This window comes from Bos indicus, chromosome 2 (genome assembly GCF_029378745.1).
Source record: "Bos indicus isolate NIAB-ARS_2022 breed Sahiwal x Tharparkar chromosome 2, NIAB-ARS_B.indTharparkar_mat_pri_1.0, whole genome shotgun sequence".
NCBI lineage: Eukaryota > Metazoa > Chordata > Mammalia > Artiodactyla > Bovidae > Bos > Bos indicus.
In genome coordinates this window covers 50,469,219-50,490,767 of record NC_091761.1, presented here as the reverse complement: position 1 = coordinate 50,490,767, position 21,549 = coordinate 50,469,219, and the positions used below count along the sequence as shown (strand labels likewise).

At 38.6% G+C, this 21,549-nt stretch overlaps 1 pseudogene; it reads right to left on the bottom strand.

The window, feature by feature from the left end:
• Positions 1–443: 443 nt before the first annotated feature.
• LOC109576593 (small ribosomal subunit protein uS17m pseudogene) lies at positions 444–835 on the bottom strand (annotated as a pseudogene).
• Positions 836–21,549: the final 20,714 nt, after the last annotated feature.

Genomic DNA, 21,549 nt, shown 5'->3' with positions numbered 1-21,549 from the left:
TTCTCATCATTTTGATTCTCCTCCAAAATTGTGTTGTTCTCTTTTTGTGATTGTTTTCTACACAATCTCATTTTATTGTATTTGGCTCCTTAAGCAACCAAAGTTAGGATATTGGAATGTACTTAAAAAGGACTCAGTTATCAGAGATTACCTTATTTTTGAGGAAAGAACTGCCAATAACTATACTTTCTTGTCTTCAATTTCCAAAGGATTCTTTATAAAATAGCTTTTTCACAAATAAGTATACGTTCATTTGCTATTTTGCTACTTAGCTTTAATTTTAAGAATGTTAATTCTTCCATAACCATTTCTTTTTTAGGAAAAATTATAACAAGGTCTTTACTTCATTTACTTTTAGCTATTTCATAAATACCAGAAGGGAAACTAGATGATTTGTGAGAAAACTTAGGAAAAAAGTACTTAGAAACCCTTCCAGTCTTCCCTCACTGTGTTGAAGAGAGATCGAGGTCTTCGAAGTTTTGGGTTAGGTGGGTGAGCTCCAGACAGACTGGACCCTCCAGGTAGGTGGTTCCCCTACAGCACTTTGTGGTCACTGAATATATGACTTGTCCAACAGTGAACATGATCTCAGCCAGTTCATGATTAACAGGGCTTTATTTGCCGGACAGGCAGAGCTTTGAGAAGCTCAATATACTCAATGTTGGAGTGCTGGAGAGCATTGCAGCAAAGTACACTTTTTGCTTATTAAAATATTTTAATAAATAAGGATCCAGAACAATCTGGCCACTCTTAATTCAGCAGTCTTTTGCATTGCTATCACAGTCACCTTCCCCACGACCCATATGGCATGGACAAATGAATGAGCTATCGACATTATGTGGCTTTGGTCACCTCGAGGGCTCCCATGCCATGGAGCTCCCTAAGCCTACCCACTCCAGTCCATCTCCTTCTGTGGTAGCAGAAGCTGTCAGTCACCTCCAGATTCCTTTCATGTCATTTCTGATGAGTGCATATTGGGCTACCTCAAGAAAATAATGCAAAAGTCAGAAAAAGAAAAACAAATATTGTATATTAACACATATATGTGGAATCTAGAAAAAATGATACAGACAAAACTATTTGCAATGCAAAAATAGAGACACAGACATAAAGAACAAAGGTATGGATACCAGGAGAGGAAGGGAGTGATGAATTGGGGGGTTGCGATTAACATATATAGACTACTATGTATAAAATTGCTAACTAATGAGAACATACTCTGTAGCACACGGAACTCTACTCAGTGCTCTGTGATGACCTAAATGGGAGGGAAATCCACCCCCACAAAGGGGGATATATGTATACACACGGCCGGCTCACTTTGCTATACAGCAGAAAATAACACAGCATTGTAAAGCAACTATCTCCAATAAAAATTTAAAAATACAAAATCATAAATAGTACTGATGACCTATGAAGCCATTAGAATGTGAGTACACAAGTTACAGAAATATGCTTTGAAAAGGAATTAAAAAGTTTACAGAAAGCTATTAAAATAATTTCAATATAATCAATTCATTTGAAACACAGAAACAGATGAACCAAAAAATATCAAATTTGACTCTTTTTAACTTTTTACCTTTTCTACAGTTTTTGCTAATTTTTAAGAAGGCATTGACCTTTGACTGATGTGAAGATACAAGATTAGAGTATAGGTCTGCTACTGAGGTGTCTTCGCCAAATTTGGTTTGGAGAAGTGTTTTGTTTGACTGGCACAAAATTAAAAACAAATTTATCTTAAAATTAAATATGCTGCCAACATTTAAAAATTAAGGCATTTGATATATTTAATATTGTAAGAAAACTCCATAATTCTGACATTTTTTGGAAAAAAAAATAAAGCCTAGCTTGTAACAAGGGGCACGGCAGCCATCTGTCAGTGCTGTGTTCAGGCTGCTTATTTTAGCTGGGCACTGCTCCCCAGTTTGCCCCAGTCTCATTTCCTGTCTTCTGCAAGATCTTAGTTTCTATCTCCTGAGATAACCTAGGGTTCAAAGGATACTTATATCTTCTAGCAAAAGACAGAATCATAGTATTTTCTTATTTCCTTCCTTACAACATTCCCATGTACTTCCAAATGATAATAATATAACATGGAAAGGAAAATAAGCAGAAGTGTAAAATAATCCATTGGAGATAAACTGATACAACCACTCCACTCTAAGCACATCATCTATTTGCTTGATAATTCAGCTTAAAATGAAAATCAGTGAAAAGATCAGCTATCTTATGTCTTTCTTAACCTAGGCTTACATGAGATCTTTAAAAGACAGACTTTTTGAAATGGTGACAGTATCTCGGGTTGTGCAAACCTGCAGGCTAAACTACAGATGGTGCCATTTAGCAAGGGCCAAATTGCTGGTTACAATCCACTGAAAAACACAGGGTTTATCATAGAAACATGGACAGTCGCTGGAATATCATGTCTCTTTGGGGCATTGTTTTAACAAATGCATTTACAAGAAAAATGGTCTCTGTTAACTACAGTTCCCAGAATACCTTGTAGAACATTCTGTCTGTATTGATCATAAAATGGCATAGCCATTCTGCCTCCTCTGGCAGAACTCAGGGGAAAGTGAGCAAGTGCATTACACCATGTGACAAACTTTAAATTATGAAAAACACTAGTGTGTAGTTTCATCAGAATTTGCATTCTGTTAGCAGGAGATAGATCTGAAATCTATTTTTATCCAAAGGATCTTGTTAAACTAAGATTGCCTGTTACTGTATGTAGTTGCTTCATGCAGTAGTGCCTGATGGTACTTCTTATAAACAACAGAGAATAAACCCAAACAAGCTGAAAAATTATTTATTGCAATTTATTGCAAAATACTGCAATTCAAGAAAAATTACATCTGCATGGACTGCATAGTTTGAATACAATTTATGGTGTAGTTTCTCTTCATTAACCACATCCCAGAGAATTTTCAAAGCATCAGCTTGCATATTATTAACATGTACTTAAAATAACAATATAGAAAGCTTCAGGATTAAAGTAAAAGGTTAAGCGTAAAATGCAAGGTGCTTTAAGTGCATCTATATACTTACAATTCTTTAGAAATTCAGCTTTTTAATTAAAGTGAACTAGACCTTACCTAGACCAGCTAGATTAATAAGTATATCATTCTACTCTAACTATTCTCCTTAATAAAAGCAGATGGAATCTATTTTGCAAGAAAAAATATAGTATTAACTATCATGGCTTCTTTTATATAGTTAAACACATATAATGATTCTCCAGCATTTTTCATGGAAAGAAAGAGTGACAAAAAAGTAAATATAGCATTTGAACTCAATGGAAATCTTTTTTCATTTACTCTACATTGCATGTATTTGGGTCAGTGATTGTTTTTGTTTATTTTTTTGCCATTTATATGCACCATCTATTATTTTACAGCTTGATATTCTTAAAGGAAAATCCATACAAATTTTATTTACAAATGCATGTGGCATTTTAAATCATTAAAAAGTTGAATGTGAAGAGTATAATAAATGAGTCTCTAAAAATTTCATATTATATTGTCCACATGTCCTCTCGTGAGTCACTCTCAGATTCTTTAGGGCTTTCCCTGAAAGGTGGTAGAAGAGAATGGATTCTATCTGTTACTTATATGTACAGTTTCTAGATATGATTATATTATAAAGGCCACTGCTGCTGCTGCTGTTAAGTCGCTTCAGTCGTGTCCAACTCTGTGTGACCCCATAGACGGCAGCGCACCAGGCTCCCCCATCCCTGGGATTCTCCAGGCAAGAACACTGGAGTGGGTTGCCAAAGTCGCTCAGTCATGTCCGACTCTTAGCAACCCCATTGACTGCAGCCCACCAGGCTCCTCCATCCATGGGATTTTCCAGGCAACAGTACTGGAGTGGGGTGATTTTAATTCAGAAAAGAGTTTGAGGGAGTTCCCTGGAAATCCAGTGGTTAGGACTCGACACTTCCCCTGATTGGGGAAGTAAGATCCCACAAGAAGCCTCACAGCCAAAAAGAACTGAGTTTGAATGTGAATCCAGAGGGTCTTTCCTAATTTCTTGTGATGCTGGGCAAATCAGTTAATCTGTCTGAGCTTAAGTTTTCTCATATGAAAACCAGGCATAAAAAATACTTGCTTCATACAATTGTTGAGAGAGTTAAAAAGAAAACCTTGCAATGCATCCATGACAACATCCAACATATAGGAAGCACTTTGAAAAGGTGCAATGGTTATGCTTATTTCTTCTCATTCTAAAGCACTACCAAAAGGCAGTCCAAGTCAACCTGGATTTGTATTAGATGCTGTTTTAAAACAAGAATTAAGTTTGAATGTTTCACTTGTTCAGCTATTACCACTATTATTTTCAAACTTCTTGGGTCAGCATATCCCACATCTCATTGATTAAGCCTCCAAACCCATCAGTGGAGAACTAGCCCTTGGCCTTTCAGGTTCCCTTGTTTGAGCTTCTTAGTTTTGTCACTCTGGTGAAATTTTAGTTTCTCTTCAGTGATATTTTCTTTGATGCACCGAGGCAGAAATAATCACTCAGAGCTTCTCTATTTTTCCAACATTAAGCTCTTCTCAGTGTGTCTGTTGATATTTGCTTCCTTCACTAAAAGCTAGTTGAAGGATAATGTGTGTTTCCCTAGCACTAATATGTTATTTGCAAGTTGCTGGAAGAGAAGTGGCCAAATTATATGAAAAATATGCTATGAAAAAGAAAGTTCTTTAATCTCTCAGTCGTGTCCAACTCTCCTATCCCATGGACTGTAGCCCACCAGGTTTCTCTGTCCATGTGATTTCCCAGGCAAGAATACTAGAGTGGGTTGCCATTTCATTTTCCAGGGGATATTCCTGATCCAGGTATGGAACCCATATTGTGTGTGTCTCCTGCATTGGCAGGTGGATTCTTTACCACTGTGCCACCTGGGAAGCCCTGCTGCTGCTGCTGCTGCTGCTGCTAAGTCGCTTCCGTCATGTCTGACTCTGTGTGACCCCATAGATGGCAGCCCACCAGGCTCCCCCGTCCCTGGGATTCTCCAGGCAAGAACACTGGAGTGGGTTGCCATTTCCTTCTCCAATGCATGAAAGTGAAGAGTGAAAGTGAAGTTGCTCAGTCATGTCCAACTCTTCACGACCCCATGGACTGCAGCCTACCAGGTTCCTCCGTCCATGGGATTTTCCAGGCAAGAGTACTGGAGTGGGGTGCCATCACCTTCTCCATGGGAAGCCCTAGTATTAGCTAAATAGAAGCTAATCAAACAATACTAAAAGCAAGCTAAGCGATATAAAATCACATATACTTTATGGAAGGAAGAGGAGCAGTTTGGTTTACTCTTCCTTAACCTGTGATTTTCATAAGGGAACTCCTCCATAAACGTTGCTGGTTCAGCTGCCATGACCCATGTCCTGTAAGGCCATCATAGCTACAGCATCAGCCTGGAGTCTCTCTGCCTCTACTTCCTCTCCACAGCCTGGAACAATGCCCCAGGCCACCTTCCCCAGTCCGGCCCAGCACCAGGTAATTCAAGTACTGAGAAGATGCAATGTCACCAATCTACACAGTGAGTAAAAACAACACTCCTAGTAGCAAAATGTCACTGCAGATGTAAAATCATCATTCAACAATCACCGTTTTTTCCTTATTTACTACTGACCTAAAAATAAGCATTTTGCTTCAATAGCTTAAAATGTTCACAATATTGTCTGCTGTTCTTACTAATACTTATTCATCTGATGCCTTTTGGCCTTGCCACTCACTGATATACAAGCTAAATATACAGCAGAAAGTCAGTAATCACATGCACACCAGATTTTGGGACTGAACTTTACTTTGGGAGGTGGGAGATGAAGTTATAAATCAGAATGTTTTTAAAGCAGCTAAACACTATGAAATGCTTCTAGAATTTCTGTCAAAAATAGACTCCAAGGGAATGTAAATTGGAGAGTCTGTAAGTCTTTGTGAATATTATGAATGTTGTGCCATATTCATGTATTTTGATGCAAAAAAGGAATTATTTAAAAATAAAACAGCCTTGTCATAACAGATTTGAACTCATAGATGAGTTAAAAGTCTCAATCCTTTAGTTTTGTGTGTTCTCATCTGTGATTTTCTCACCAACCAAAATAGAGAAATCTCACTGATCTTCACATTAAAATAAGATAATCTGATCTATTTCTCAATGCATTTTTTTTTTTTTTGATCATTACTCATGTAAGAGAAATCCACGTGCTCTTAACCCTTTTAATGTTCCTACCTCACGGAGCCCTCTGGCTTCAATGTTCCCCCTCAGTGGGATCATAAATAACCACACAATCGCTTTTTAGCCTTGTTATGTGTGCCACAATAAGGCCGCAGAAACCAAAAATCCCCACTTGTTTCATTTGTTAGCCAGCACTCCAATCTTCAAGGCCCATCACTGACCCCCAAATTCTAGCACTGAAGTTAAAGCAGGTCACCTCCAGGGAAAACCATCAGCAACTTCATTTTTAAAATATATTTGATTTTCTTTTTCTAATCTTCCAGCCTTTCTTTTCCTTCCCCTCCTCCCCAACACTGCTGCATGCCTTAATTTTGCTTTCAGTCGGTAGTTGAAAAACTTTAGTTTCTAATAACTGGAAAAAATGGTTATTTAAAGATAACTGCAACTTGCTTAACATGCTAGACTATCATATGCTCAGTGCTTTGAAGCTGCAAATTAATGACGAGCAGGAACAGTGACTATCTTTCAGAGGAAACTGACCTCTTTCTAATGGCACATCGCTAATGTCATCTGTCTACTGCATCTCATTATGTGAATTTCACGGAGTTAAAAAAAAAAAAAGTATCTTAAGGCTGTGCACAAATAAAAAGGACCTTCTAGTATTAAGCACTTTGAAAATTTTTGATCTCTCAAAATACCTTCCTTAGATACTGCTTCCCCCTTTTGTGCATGGCATGCTGCTTATGTCATCTATTCTCTGTGACTAATTATGTTAATTTTGTGCCATAAAAGTAACTGAAGGCTGTTAAGAAATAAAAGCTTTTGAGTGGCCTTATTTCATAAACACCCCTTTTGAACAAGGCACATTTAGTCATATTTGCAGTAACAGAAAGAGTCTTGTGCTAAAAATACAACAAAGGCTCTTGAATATGGCCATTTATTCCCACTTTATTAGGTAATTTATGAAAAAGTATGAAGGGAAGCCTTTTTGTTACCATAATTTGCATAAAGCTGGTGCCCCATTAATGAGATAACTTCCTGCCTTTTGTGTATCACCAGCTGGAAATAGAAATGGAGGAACTTTTCTGTAGCCCAATTACCTAACCTGCTGAGTTCAGAGTTGGAAAGTAAACAGGATTCCTATCTGCCAGAGAACTTTACTTTGGTTCCTCTAACCTGATTTTTTTTTAATAAAAATAATTAAAAGAAGGATGAACACCAAACGCTAAAGCTAACTAAATGTCAGCAAGCCTACATGTTAGAACATATGATCTACTTCTAGAGAATATTACTTATTTAATAATCATATTTTTTCCCTTTGAAGAACAGATGTAGCTTTACTTTTGCTGTCATTGGATCAAATGAATAACATTTGATCATACGTATGAACATTTGAACTATACATATGAAAAAAAAAACTGAACAAATATTATTAATAGATTTTTGGGGGGAGCATTGAAGGAGCAATGAATTGCATTGCAATTTACTGCAATTATGAATGGCAGTCTTTCAATGAAAGATATTAACAATATTTTATAAATTAATAATTCTATGCTACTAAAAATACGTTGGAGCTACAATAAATATCTGTTAAGGTCCAAAGTAGGCTGCTGCTACTGCTGCTAAGTCACGTGTCCGACTCTGTGCGACCCCATAGACGGCACCCACCAGGCTCTCCTGCCCCTCGGATTCTCCAGGCAAGAACACTGGAGTGGGTTGCCATTTCCCTCTCCAATGCATGAAAGTGAAAGTGAAGTCACTCAGTTGTGTTCAACTCTTAGCGACCCTATGGACTGCAGCCTACCAGGCTCCTCCATCCATGGGATTTTCCAGGCAAGAGTACTGGAGTGGGGTGCCATTGCCTTCTCCGAAGGCAAATATGCTAAGAAGAGTATATACTTTTGCCATGAGGGGTAGAGATTCTACACTTACCATAAAAGCATGAACAAATGAAATAAATGGAAAAGAAGAGGAACAATTTTGAACTCATACCTTGGGTGTACACATATGAACACCCACACATATACACACATACAGAATATTCAAAAAAGCTTTATTAAACCCCCACAAACAAAAGAGTCTATAAAAAGAAAACTTCTAAAAAGAAAACTTTTACTTATCGGTAAGTGATAATAAGATATAGTCTTTGAAAGTGGCAGTGAAATTAAGCCACTATACTTTTTATCCTCCAGTTCTTAATGCCAGCTGTATAAATGTAGCTCCAGATGACACATCATGAAGGTTGTCCGGTGGTTATGTCAAAATGGAAAATAAAACAAGAATAAGACCAGAAGGGCAAAAACCACTGTCTTTGCTTGGATTTAACAATAAACCAGAGAACTGAATGGTTTGCCTTATGGTCTCATCTTCTTTTAAAATAAGGTCTTGAACTCTTAAATTATAGGTCATCTTATAATTAGGGCTTCCCTCTTAGCTCAGTTGGTAAAGAATCTGCCTGCAAAGCAGGAGACCCGTGTTCAATTCTTGGGTCAGGAATATCCTCTGGAGAAGGAAATGGCATCCCACTCCAGTATTCTTGCCTGGAGAATCCCATGGACAGAGGAGCCAGGCAGGCTACAGTCCATGGGATGGCAAGAGTCAAGACACAACTTAGCGACTAAACCACCATCATCTTATACTTAGGTCAGAATTTCACTTTTTTCCATATACCTCATAACATCTTCAGTATACTGCATTTATTGAAATAGTAAAAGTAGTGCAAAAGCCTTGACAACTATCAAAAGGTATCAAAAACTTTGACAGCTATTACCATTGAAATGTGTTGTGTTTTAACTTGTGAAGTTAAGCTTAATCATGAGTCATTCTACTTTTACGCTTATTCGCTGGACAATCTTCTCTGTAGTTAAATGCAAAGCCTAGCTTCCAGTGTGTGAGACAATTCCTTTTCTAGGAGAATAATATTCTTGTAAGAAGTGAACTACTTCACTTCTTACAAGAAAAGAATTATTTCTTTTCAGTTGCTTGTATAGTCTAAATTGTTTGTTTTAAGAGAATTATAAGCAGACAAGGAAATAAGTATTACTCCTCCAATCAATGCAAATTATCTTTGCTTTTAAACATAGACTTATGGAAAAAACATAGTTAAAAGGTTATCAAGAACACCCTGAAATTCCAAACAGTATCTCTAAGAAGTTAGCAAGGAATTGTTTGGCCTGAATAGACACTTCTTACTCAACTTTCTTCTATCACCTGTGAAAAAAATGTACCCCATGTAGCAGTCACAGCCTTCCATTTGTCTATAACTGGACTTGTGCCAAAATTTGAAATTTAAATTTTCATGAGAGTTAGTCAGTTGAACCACTGGAATACAGAGGAAGAAAAGAATGTAATGAGTAATCCTTTAAAAAACAAAAGATGAGGGCAAATTTGATTAAACTCAATGGAGAAAGTAGCCAGAATGACAAAACAAAATACATGGCCATGATATGATTTATGTTAATGATTCTATATCACCAATATTTTATATTCTAGCTGCCCTCATAAAAATTCTATATTCTGACTCAAACTATTCTCACACAGACCTTAAAATTAGTTGATCTTCCAAAGTTTGAGAGTTGAGTGAAAAATTTAAGCAAGCTCTGTATAGTTATTAGGTAATATACAATATTGAGTTTTAGAATATTAATTAAGCAATAATCTGAGGACCTAAGATACCAGTCCATTTAATTCTTACCTCGTAGGGAGAAGACTATAAAGACAGGTCTTTCTTCCCTTGCTACTTCCCTAAAATTAATACAGACTCACCAAAAATAGTTCAAAAAAAGAAATCAACAATCAGCATTAAGTTAATATACTGCTAAAGCTATGTGAAAGTATTGAGAAATTTATGGGGGAAAGTTTGAATCAACAAATATTTTCCATATTCCTACTGGTAACTCCAAGGCCTTTTTTTTTCCCCCTCTGTTCTTTTTTTCCCTTCTTGTCTGTTACAAGTTATGATGTGTGGATGAAGGCTTTTTCCCATGCAGTAATGACTGTATACTGAGATTTCAAGGGGCTGTTCATGACAATCCCATTTTCTGTGTAATTTCATGGTTGTCTTCTTGAATGAAGATATTGGCTGCTCTGAAGCAGGGGGTCAGCCGCTCCTGCTCCCTTTCAGTATTGTTCCGGAGTATGTTTCCTTTCAGCTGATGAAAAGTAATTCATCATTTACACCCCTGAATTCTGCCAGCATTTTTTGAACAACTTTTCTTTCCCTGTGGTACCTTCGGCCCATGAAAGAGATAAATAGGTTCAATACAGCACTAGGCCCCAGATCCTGGGAGCAGGTTAGGCCTCTGAGGCCCCAAGCTGCCCCTTTCTCATGATAGAGTTTGTCACCTTTCTACCTCTAGAAGTCAAATCCTGTCGACTCAGCCATCTTTCAGGCTCTCTGAAGTGGCTTTGGCACCCACTGGGGCATGTGAGCTTAAAATTGATTTTTTTTAAGATCTGTCAAGTTCCCTTAAGGGACGGAGTTGACAGCCAGCAGGCCTCAACTATCACAAAGCATTCAATGTGTAAAAGACACCTAAGGAACTTCCTTTGAGGGGCCAAAGGGCTTCAGACTTTGTGACACATTGAGAGGGTGCTGTTGCTAAGAAACTGGCTTTGGGCAATAGGAATTTTCCTGCAACTCTGCCACTTTGGGAAGTACTTTAAGCTACCTCTCTCCTTACGGCAAAAGACAATATCAACTGTTATAAAAACAACATGCAAAAAAAGATGTTAAATGGAATCATTACATGGTGCTTCAGATTCCAACTGCCTATCACTTAGGCAGTTTGGGAATTAACTTAGTATTTGTACCAGCTTTTAGAAGAATAAAGCATTAGGTAATCTAAACAATCAAATAATATCAGCTATTTGTTTTAAAAGTAAAGGATACCAATTCTTTACAAATTTGGATATTATGGACCATAAGGCAGAAATAAACACTCTTTCTCAACTTAAACAGTGACTTAATACTTCAGTGATAGTGTGATGCTATAGTTCACCTCTCATTTGTTAAAAAAAAAAAAAAATGATGCTGGAGTAGCTATAGCCAGCTATTTGCTCGTGACCTAAGTCTGCCAGATCAAAGATTGTTAATTCGGCCTTTCATTTAACCGTTTCTCCTTATTTCATATGTTCCCTCAGAAGTCAAAATAATAGAGACAGGATTTTGCTATATTATTTGAACACTAAGGAAGTGTTCTTTCTGATTACTGATTTTGAACAGCTTCATATGGCAAGTCATATTTTGGATTTAAATACAGAGGAAAATGACTCAGCCTCTTTTAGTGACCAGAGCATAACCATTTTCTCTAGCTAAACCATTTGTGCAGAGCGAGCACAGCATCTTTTGGAAGATTAGTGATTCCTCAAAAGAAGTCAGGAGACAGATTTTCAAATTCAATTCCAACCTGTGTGGTTTGAAGGCTGTGAAACTTTCAACAACGATATAAATACTGCATGCATCTCTCTCTCTCTCTCTCCAGAGGCTGGATTTTACCAACTGGTATGTGAAAGGCCAATTGTATAAGCAGGTGTAGGTCTGAGTTGAAAGGATGTGATGGCATTAATCTCCCTTTAAGAGGTCTTGTTTTCATGGGCTGTTGTCAAATATAACTGGGTTGTTCTGTAACTATAACTGCAGTTATGTGTTCCTTGTCATAGAGAAGTGCTCTAGCTTTTGAAGGAATTTCTGCACTTTTCCAAAGACAATGTCAGTGTTCGGTATAGAGGGAGGGAGTCTGGTAAGCTGAAGAGAGTACAAGACATTTCCTGGGTTTGAATATCGGATTGCAGGAGCTGTGTTGACTCAGCAAATTTATGAAACTTCTCTGAGATACAGCTTTCTTGTGCATAAAAGGAGGACAACTATACTGAAGATCGGGCTTCTCCAGTGGCTCAGTGGTAAAGAATCTGCCTGTCAATGCAGGAGACCTGAGAGTTCTAGAAAAACATCTATTTCTGCTTTATTGACTATGCCAAAGCCTTTGAATGAGTGGATCACAATAAACTGTGGAAAATTCTGAAAGAGATGGGAATACCAGACCACCTGATCTGCCTCTTGAGAAATCTGTATGCAGGTCAGGAAGCAACAGTTAGAACTGACATGGAACAACAGACTGGTTCCAAATAGGAAAAGGAGTACTTCGAGGCTGTATATTATCATCCTGCTTATTTAACTTATATGCAGAGTACATCACGAGAAACGCTGGACTGGAAGAAACACAAGCTGGAAGCAAGATTTCCAGGAGAAATATCAATAAACTCAGGTATGCAGATGACACCACCCTTATGGCAGAAAGTGGAGAGGAACTCAAAAGCCTCTTGATGAAAGTGAAAGAGGAGAGTGAAAAAGTTGGCTTAAAGCTCAACATTCAGAAAAAAAAGATCATGGCATCTGGTCCCATCACTTCATGGGAAATAGATGGGGAAACAGTGGAAACAGTGTCAGACTTTATTTTTCTGGGCTCCAAAATCACTGCAGATGGTGACTGCAGCCATGAAATCAAAAGACGCTTACTCTTTGGAAGGAAAGTTATGTCCAACCTGGATAGCATATTCAAAAGCAGAGACATTACTTTGCCAACAAAGGTCCGTCTAGTCAAGGCTATGGTTTTTCCTGTGGTCATGTATGGATGTGACAGTTGGACTGTGAAGAAGGCTGAGCACTGAAGAATTGATGCTTTTGAACTGTGGTGTTGGAGAAGACTCTTGAGAGTCCCTTGGACTGCAAGGTGATCCAACCAGTCCACCCTAAAGGAGATCAGCCCTGGGATTTCTTTGGAAGGACTGATGCTAAAGCTGAAACTCCAGTACTTTGGCCACCTCATGCGAAGAGCTGACTCATTGGAAAAGACTCTGATGCTGGGAGGGATTGGGGGCAGGAGGAGAGGGGACGACAGAGGATGAGATGGCTGGATGGCATCACCGACTCGATGGATGTGAGTCTGAGTGAACTCTGGGAGTTGGTGATGGACAGGGAGGCCTGGCGTGCTGCGATTCATTGGGTCACAAAGAGTCGGACACGACTGAGCGACTGAACTGAACTGAACTGTGTTCAATCCCTGGGTGGGGAAGATCCTCTGAAGAAGAAAAGGGCAACCCACTCCAATATTCTTGCCTGGAGAATTCCATGGTCAGAGGAACCTGGTAGTAGGCTACAGTTAATGAGGTCGCATATGAGTTGGACACAACTTAGTGACTAAACAATAAGAATGCATCTGAGGATTAGATAAGGTTTTGCATGGAGATACCCAACATAGTCATTGGAATGGAAACTCAATCAATAGTAATCATTATTACTCTGAAGGGCCAAATATATTCCAGGATTTCATGATCTTTGGCATCAAAGCTCAAGACACCATGGATATGAAGAATTATGGACTTAAATAAGCAATTTTTCTCCTAAATCCAAACACTGAACAAACATGTTACCCTCCAGACTAAAGTGATTATTATGATACCTAGGGCTAAGTCAAGACTGCTATGATAGTTGTGAAGGGGAAACCTGGTCAAAATACAAAAAGACATGCTGAGACATTTTCTGAACCAAGAATTAGACCCAAGTTTATTAACTAAGGGCTTCCTGGTGGCTTAGATGGTAAAGAATCCGCCTGCATCTTCCTGCAGTGCAGGAAACCCAGGTTTGATTCTGGGTTGGAAAAATTCCCTGGAGAAGGGAATGGCTAACCATTCCAGCAGTCTTACCTGGAGATTACCATAGAGAGAGGAGCCTGGTGGACTACGGTCCATGGGTTTTCAAAGAGTTGGACACAACTGAGTGATTAACACTTACACTTACTTTATTAATTTAAGTTCTGTACAGAAAGGAACAGGTCAGAAAAGCCATTGCCAAGACCATATTTCTGTTGTTGCATACATTTAATTAATTTGCTCTGTCGTTAATGACTGGAGAAGTCCTGCAACCTCTAATGCAAATATATTGCTCTCATTTGACAAGTGCTTGTGATCCTTCTGCCTGTTGGTCCATTCAAGTCATTTGGTTAGCATTCCTAGTTTTCTGGTTTAATTAGGGTAGTGAGTGTGTGAGTGCTAAGTTGCTTCAGTTCAGTTCAGTTCAGTCGCTCAGTCCTGTCCGACTCTTTGCGACCCCATGAATCGCAGCACACCAGGCCTCCCTGTCCATCACCAACTCCCGGAGTTCACTCAGACTCACGTCCATCGAGTCAGTGATGCCATCCAGCCATCTCATCCTCTGTCGTCCCCTTCTCCTCCTGCCCCCAATCCCTCCCAGCATCAGAGTCTTTCCCACTGAGTCAACTCTTCCCATGAGGTGGCCATAGTACTGGAGTTTCAGCTTCAGCATTATTCCCTCCAAAGAAATCCCAGGTCTGATTTCTTTCAGAATGGACTGGTTGGATCTCCTTGTAGTCCAAGGGACTCTCACGAGTCTTCTCCAACACCACAATTCAAAAGCATCAATTCTTCGGCGTTCACCCTTCTTCACAGTCCAACTCTCACATCCATACATGACCACAGGAAAAACCATAGCCTTGACTAGACGGACCTTTGTTGGCAAAGTAATGTCTCTGCTTTTGAATATGCTATCTAGGTTGGTCATAACTTTCCTTCCAAGGAGTAAGCGTCTTTTGATTTCATGGTGGCAGTCACCATCTGCAGCTATTTGGGAGCCCAAAAAAATAAAGTCTGACACTGTTTCCACTGTTTCCCCATCTATATCCCATGAAGTGATGGGACCAGATGCCATGATCTTCGTTTTCTGAATGTTGAGCTTTAAGCCAACTTTTTCACTCTCCTCTTTCACTTTCATCAAGAGGCTTTTGAGTTCCTCTTCACTTTCTGCCATAAGGGGGGGTGTCATCTGCATATCTGAGGTGATTGATATTTTTCCTGGCAATCTTGATTCCAGCTTGTGTTTCTTCCAATCCAGCGTTTCTCATGATGTACTCTGCATAGAAGTTAAATAAGCAGGGTGACAATATACAGCCTTGACGTATTCCTTTTCCTATTTGGAACCAGTCTGTTGTTCCATGTCCAGTTCTAACTGTTGCTTCCTGACCTGCATACAGATTTCTCAAGAGGCAGATCAGGTGGTCTGGTATTCCCATCTCTTGAAGAATTTTCCACAGTTTATTGTGATCCACACAGTCAAAGGCTTTGGCATAGTCAATAAAGCAGAAAGGTGTTTTTCTGGAACTCTCTCACTTTTTCCATGATCCAGCGGATGTTGGCAATTTGATCTCTGGTTCCTCTGCCTTTTCTAAAACCAGCTTGAACATCTGGAAGTTCACGGTTCACGTATTGCTGAAGCCTGGCTTGGAGAATTTTGAGCATTACTTTACTAGCATGTGAGATGAGTGCAATTGTGCGGTAGTTTGAGCATTCTTTGGCATTGCCTTTCTTTGGGATTGGAATGAAAACTGACCTTTTCCAGTCCTATGGCCACTGCTGAGTTTTCCACATTTGCTGGCATATTGAGTGCAGCACTTTCACAGCATCATCTTTCAGGATTTGAAATAGCCCAACTGGAATTCCATCACCTCCACTAGCTTTGTTCGTAGTGATGGTTTCTAAGGCCCACTTGACTTCACATTCCAGGATGTCTGGCTCTAGATGAGTGATTACACCATCGTGATTATCTGGGTCATGAAGATCTTTTTTGTATAGTTCCTCTGTGTATTCTTGCTACCTCTTCTTAATATCGTCTCCTTCTCTTAGGTCCATACCATTTCTGTCCTTTATCGAGCCCATCTTTGCATGAAATGTTCCCTTGGTATATCTAATTTTCTTGAAGAGATCTCTAGTCCTTCCCATTCTGTTGTTTTCCTCTATTTCTTTGCATTGATTGCTGAGGAAGGCTTTCTTATCTCTTCTTGCTATTCTTTGGAACTCTGCATTCAGAGGCTTATATCTTTCCTTTTCTTCAGTCATGTACAAATTAGGGCAGGTGGAACATCAATTTTTTTTTTTTTTTAAGTTTTCCCTGTGATTCTAAAGTTCAATCTGGGCTGAACATTGCTGCCATTAGTAAAAACTTAAGTATCTCTTTTCTCACAATATGTCCTACATGTCTGTAGCCATAACTAATTTTGAAGGAGGAATACTATAGCAAAAAGGTGGTTACTGAGTAGCTGGAGACAAAATAAAGTATATGAAGGTCAGGAAGCAATAGTTAGAACTGGACATGGAACAACAGACTGGTTCCAAATAGGAAAAGGAGTATGTCAAGGCTGTATATTGTCACCCTGCTTATTTAATTTATATGCAGATTACATCATGAGAAATGCTGTGCTGGAAGAAGCACAAGCTGGAATCAAGATTGCTGGGAGAAATATCAATCACCTCAGATATGCAGATGACACCACCCTTATGGCAGAAAGTGAAGAGGAACTCAAAAGCCTCTTGATGAAAGTGAAAGTGGAGAGTGAAAAAGTTGGCTTAAAGCTCAACATTCAGAAAATGAAGATCATGGCATCTGGTCCCATTACTTCATGGGAAATAGATGGGGAAACAGTGGAAACAGTGTCAGACTTTATTTTTTGGGCTCCAAAATCACTGCAGATGGTGACTGCAGCCATGAAATTAAAAGACGCTTACTCCTTGGAGGAAAGTTATCACCAACCTAGATAGCATATTGAAAAGCAGATATATTACTTTATCAACAAAGGTCCATCTAGTCAAGGCTATGGTTTTTCCAATAGTCATGTATGGATATGAGAGTTGGACTGTGAAGAAAGCTGAGTGCCAAAGAACTGATGCTTTTGAACTGTGGTGTTGGAGAAGACTCTTGAGAGTCCCTTGGACTGCAAGGAGATCCAACCAGGCCATCCTAAAGGAGATCAATCCTGGGTGTTCATTGGAAGGACTGATGCTGAAGCTGAAACTCCAATACTTTGGCCATCGCATGCGAAGTGTTGACTCATTGGAAAAGACTCTGATGCTGGGAGGGATTGGGCGCAGGAGGAGAAGGGGACGACAGAAGATGAGATGGTTGAATGGCATCACCAACTAGATGGACATGAGTTTGAGTGAACTCCGGAAGTTGGTGATGGACAGGGAGGCCTGGCGTGCTGTGATTCATAGGGTCTCAAGGAGTCGGACACGACTGTGCGACTGAACTGAACTTAACTGAACTGAACCTTTAAGAGAAGAGTAAAGGGAGTCTGTGTGTAAAAACAGAAGTTACAGTGTTACCTCACTGCATCCTTTTGAGAATCAGGAACTTACACAACAAATTGTATCATCTTAGAACTAGCCACCAGAAGTTTTATTGTATTTCTCTTCCATGCAGACACACTGAAGGAAGAGAAATGGGACTTTGGACCTTCTTTTTCCAGAGTCCACCTAGGTTTATGTTATGCAGTTATCTTATCTAGGAATTTTCCCTGATCCCAGCAGTAAATTAGATTCGCCCCTTCTGTGTTTGCCTAGTGTCCTCCAATTCCCCTATTATATCGAGGCAGAGATTGAATGAAGGCACTGAACACAGTGAGATGTGTTTTCCATTGGATTCTCAAATACTCATGTGTGGTGAGATCATTCTTTCTTCCCCAGGGCTCATTTCAGTGATTTTTGATGGCAGGCACTTAATATATATTTGCTGAGTGTGTAAATAAATAAATTTGCTATTCTCACTAAGACTTTTCTAAAATCAACAGCACTCCACCACCACCACCATCAAAAGGCCAAAAGGTTTAATAAGCCTTGAGTCTTTGCCTAAGGATCTGACAATTGTTCTACTACAAAAATTTTCCATATTCTCCTCTGAGAAGATGACAAAAATACTGTCGCCAACATAGCTATAATTCACCAGAAAAAAAAAATAAAAACGATGAATTCTCTCTCCTGAAATGAGAATACTTTGAAATTCATTTGGGAGGGTAGAAACTCGGTGGAATAGTCATGTCTTTCTTCGATGTTGGGAATAAATTCATCAGCATGGTGGGAAAAAAATAAGCATTTTTATTCCTGATAAAAATTGCAGAAGTGTCAGTGGTTTATTTTGATGCAGCTATGTATTCACAGGGTCATCGTATTACAGTTATTATGGTAGGAGGCACAGTTCCCTCCCTGGTTTATTATAACTGGCCGTAATGTACCATAGAGGCTCAAGATGTTCTCTTCTTGACTGAGCCTGGAGAGTATCTATTTCACAGTGTATTCCCCTTAAAGGGAGAGTCTACACTGGCAATAGGCAAGGCACTTATCTGTAGATAAGCATCAAAGACAGAATGGGAGTAAATGATGCACTTTGTGGAGTTGCACTACTTCTTTAGTAAAATTTATGGCACTAAAAAAGAAAGCAAGCAGAAAGAAAAATAATTTGGTAAATGGACTCAAGTGGCCTGAAAGAGTTAATGTGTTTCTTCCCACTAGAAACAGTGAGCCATTTATATGTAGGCAATCCCTTCTCCTGAGTTACATCAATGCTGAAGACATTTTGAAATGGATCTTCATAGGCTCCAGGGATAGAGAAAGAGGATTTTTTTCTTCATTGTCAGTAGTAACTACAAAATTAGTTTGCCATTTTTTTTTTCTTGTTTATCTTTTGTTCCCCCTTGTAGCATTGCCCTTAGGAAATTGTTTGAAAGACTTGTTTTCTTACATTTGGAATTATTATTATTGGGAAATTACCTTCTTGGTTGTCTTAGTTCATCTACACAACATCTTGAAAAATTAGCAAATTTTTTCTCTTAATAAATAAAGAACAGAAAAAAAAAAGAGCTAATCTGTCCTTCAAACATTTTAATAGTTTTCAGTGAGTTAGCGTCTCTCTTTTTATGACCTACTGTCAATTCAGTTCTCATTATTTAGTATCTGTCTCTGGATTATGGGCTGCCCTGGTGGCTCAGAGGTTAAAGCGTCTGCCTGCAATGCGGGAGACCTGGGTTAGATCCCTGGGTCAGGAAGATCCCCTGGAGAAGGAAATGGCGACCCACTCCAGTATCATTTTGCTTAGGTTGTTCTCTTTACAATTATTTCAGTTATCTCTTTTGGTTCAATTTAAATGAATATTAAATGCATCAGAATTTTTTTTAAATTATAATTTTCTCCCACAAATTCATCATGCATTAAAAGATTCCGATAAATATGCTTTTGCATTTTTTGCATTCTTGCCAGAATATCTTTTCCCAGGATAACCTCTCTTGCATTCCTCTATTTCCACAATATGTACATATCTAAATGTTTCAATAGTAAATATTTCTCAAACATTAAGCATTCATTCACTTGCTTTTCAAATTCTAGAGTATGATTTCACAAATCATTTTCTTTAGCTGAGTGCAAACATGAGATGTACCTGTTTTTCCTGAACAACTTTCAACCCTGCAAACAAAATGTTATATAGGAAAAAAAAAAAACAAAAACCAGTTCCTACTGTATTTTCTCTTCATGCCCTGGAGGTGTATTTCAGCATTTACAATATACCTGACTATCCTTATCTTCCTGAATGTCTATCCAAAGAGTATCTGCTGTGTCAGCAAAACACTCAGAGCTTTTCGTTTCACTGGCTATGGTATCTGTGCAATATTGAAGCCTCCTCCCACCTTATTTGGTTTCTAGTTTCAGTAAACCTTATCCTAGCATTTTAAATCTTCAGTCATTTCCCTGACTCAACCATATCATTACTATTTCAATAATATCACGCTTGTCCCTGATACTCATATGCACACTTATCATCGATAAGGCTTTGATGTAATAAATCCTCGATATAGTACTGTGCTTATCCATGCTATGAGATATAATCAAAAATGAAAGCAGAAACTTAAGATACAGAGTAAAATATATTACTTGCCAATTTTCCACAGTAACTTTTCATCATTACTTCAAAATTACTTTTTAATGCAAAGAGTAGTTTCAATCACATTGAGGCCCACATGATTCAGATACTATCATAATCACAATTAGATTACATTACTGCAATCAGGAATAGAGATCATTAAGAGAAAGAATATAAATTGCTTTAGTTTTACAAGTACTGAGCTAGCAAAATTATAATTAATCTCCATTTATAATCTTTTCTTTCATAGAACTGCAAAGCATGCTACTTTTTTTAGGCCATCAATACAAATTAGAACTAAGTAATAAAGCCCTAACTACTACTACTGTGCTGCTCACGATTGAAGAAACTTTCACATTATGTATAGAAGGCTTTTGATACAAACAGTGCCCTTAGAATAGATTGTCTCAATGCAATAAGCCCAACTATTACAAGGTGCTATTTAAAAACCAGAATGCTGCAGAAGCTTTCTCTCTTTTCAGAGTAATCAGTTTTTTGCATTTCATTTCTTAAATGAGATGGCGCTACTCATGTGAGATGAAGAAATAATGACTTAGTAGTCACAGTGAATGCATCATTCTGTACATCCGAAGTTTTTAAAATATAGTTAAGAAGTATGAGAAATAATAAATGAGAAAACGAAAAAATTCAAGATAGAAATACCTTCAAAATATCAATACAACCAATTCTAATTACATATTAAGTATTTCATATTTTTTCAGTGAATTATGCTGTGTGTGTGTGTGCACACGCACGATCCATCATTCAGTTGTGTCCAACTATTTGTGACCACATGGACTGTGGCCTGTACTCTGTCCATTAGATTTTTCAGGCAAAAATACTGGAGTGGGTTGCCATGACCTTCTTCAATAAATGTAGACGATCTAATTTTATACAGGTTTACAGACTTTTCCAATTCTGAAATCAAAACAGTTATAAAACAGCAGACAATTTGGAGGAACTTACCTGGTGGCAAGTGGAGCCCGCCTGAAGCTGACTGAGCATGAACTTATTTGGTTTCAAAATCTGACCTGAACTGAAAGGAAATTACTCATTGTCTTTATGTTAGTTTGTTATTCTTACAAGATACTGCTCCAGATCCCACTGGAGTATTAAATAACATATGGTATATATAGGTATCAAATTACCTTTTTTAAATGGGAAGAATTGTTTTCCAAAAGACATCTTGTACCAAGGGTTTCAGATAAGGAATGATGGACTCAGCAGCAGCTTAGAGGTGACTGATCACAAGAGTCAGAACTGTTAGTTGTCTCCTGTGCCTTTTGTGTCCCTATGCCCGGTACCCTTCTTCTCGTACATTCTAGCTTTCGGCTTCCCTAAGTCAGACAGAGCTTTCACTATCATGCTGTAAATGGGTAGGAGCTTTGCCCTGGTTCTGATCCATTCAGCCCCTGAGGGAGATGGATAGGGATGTGGGGACCCGTAGCCCTGACGGGGCACTACGAGCTTCAAATCTACACAACCGGTTGGTCAAGTAGCCAGTGTTTCAGTAAATTGCGCGTTATTATCGATTTCCGTGTGTGCCATGCACATAGAGCATTACTTCCAGGATATCGAAGTTTCAGAGATCAGACTGTGGATGGTTTATTGGAAATGC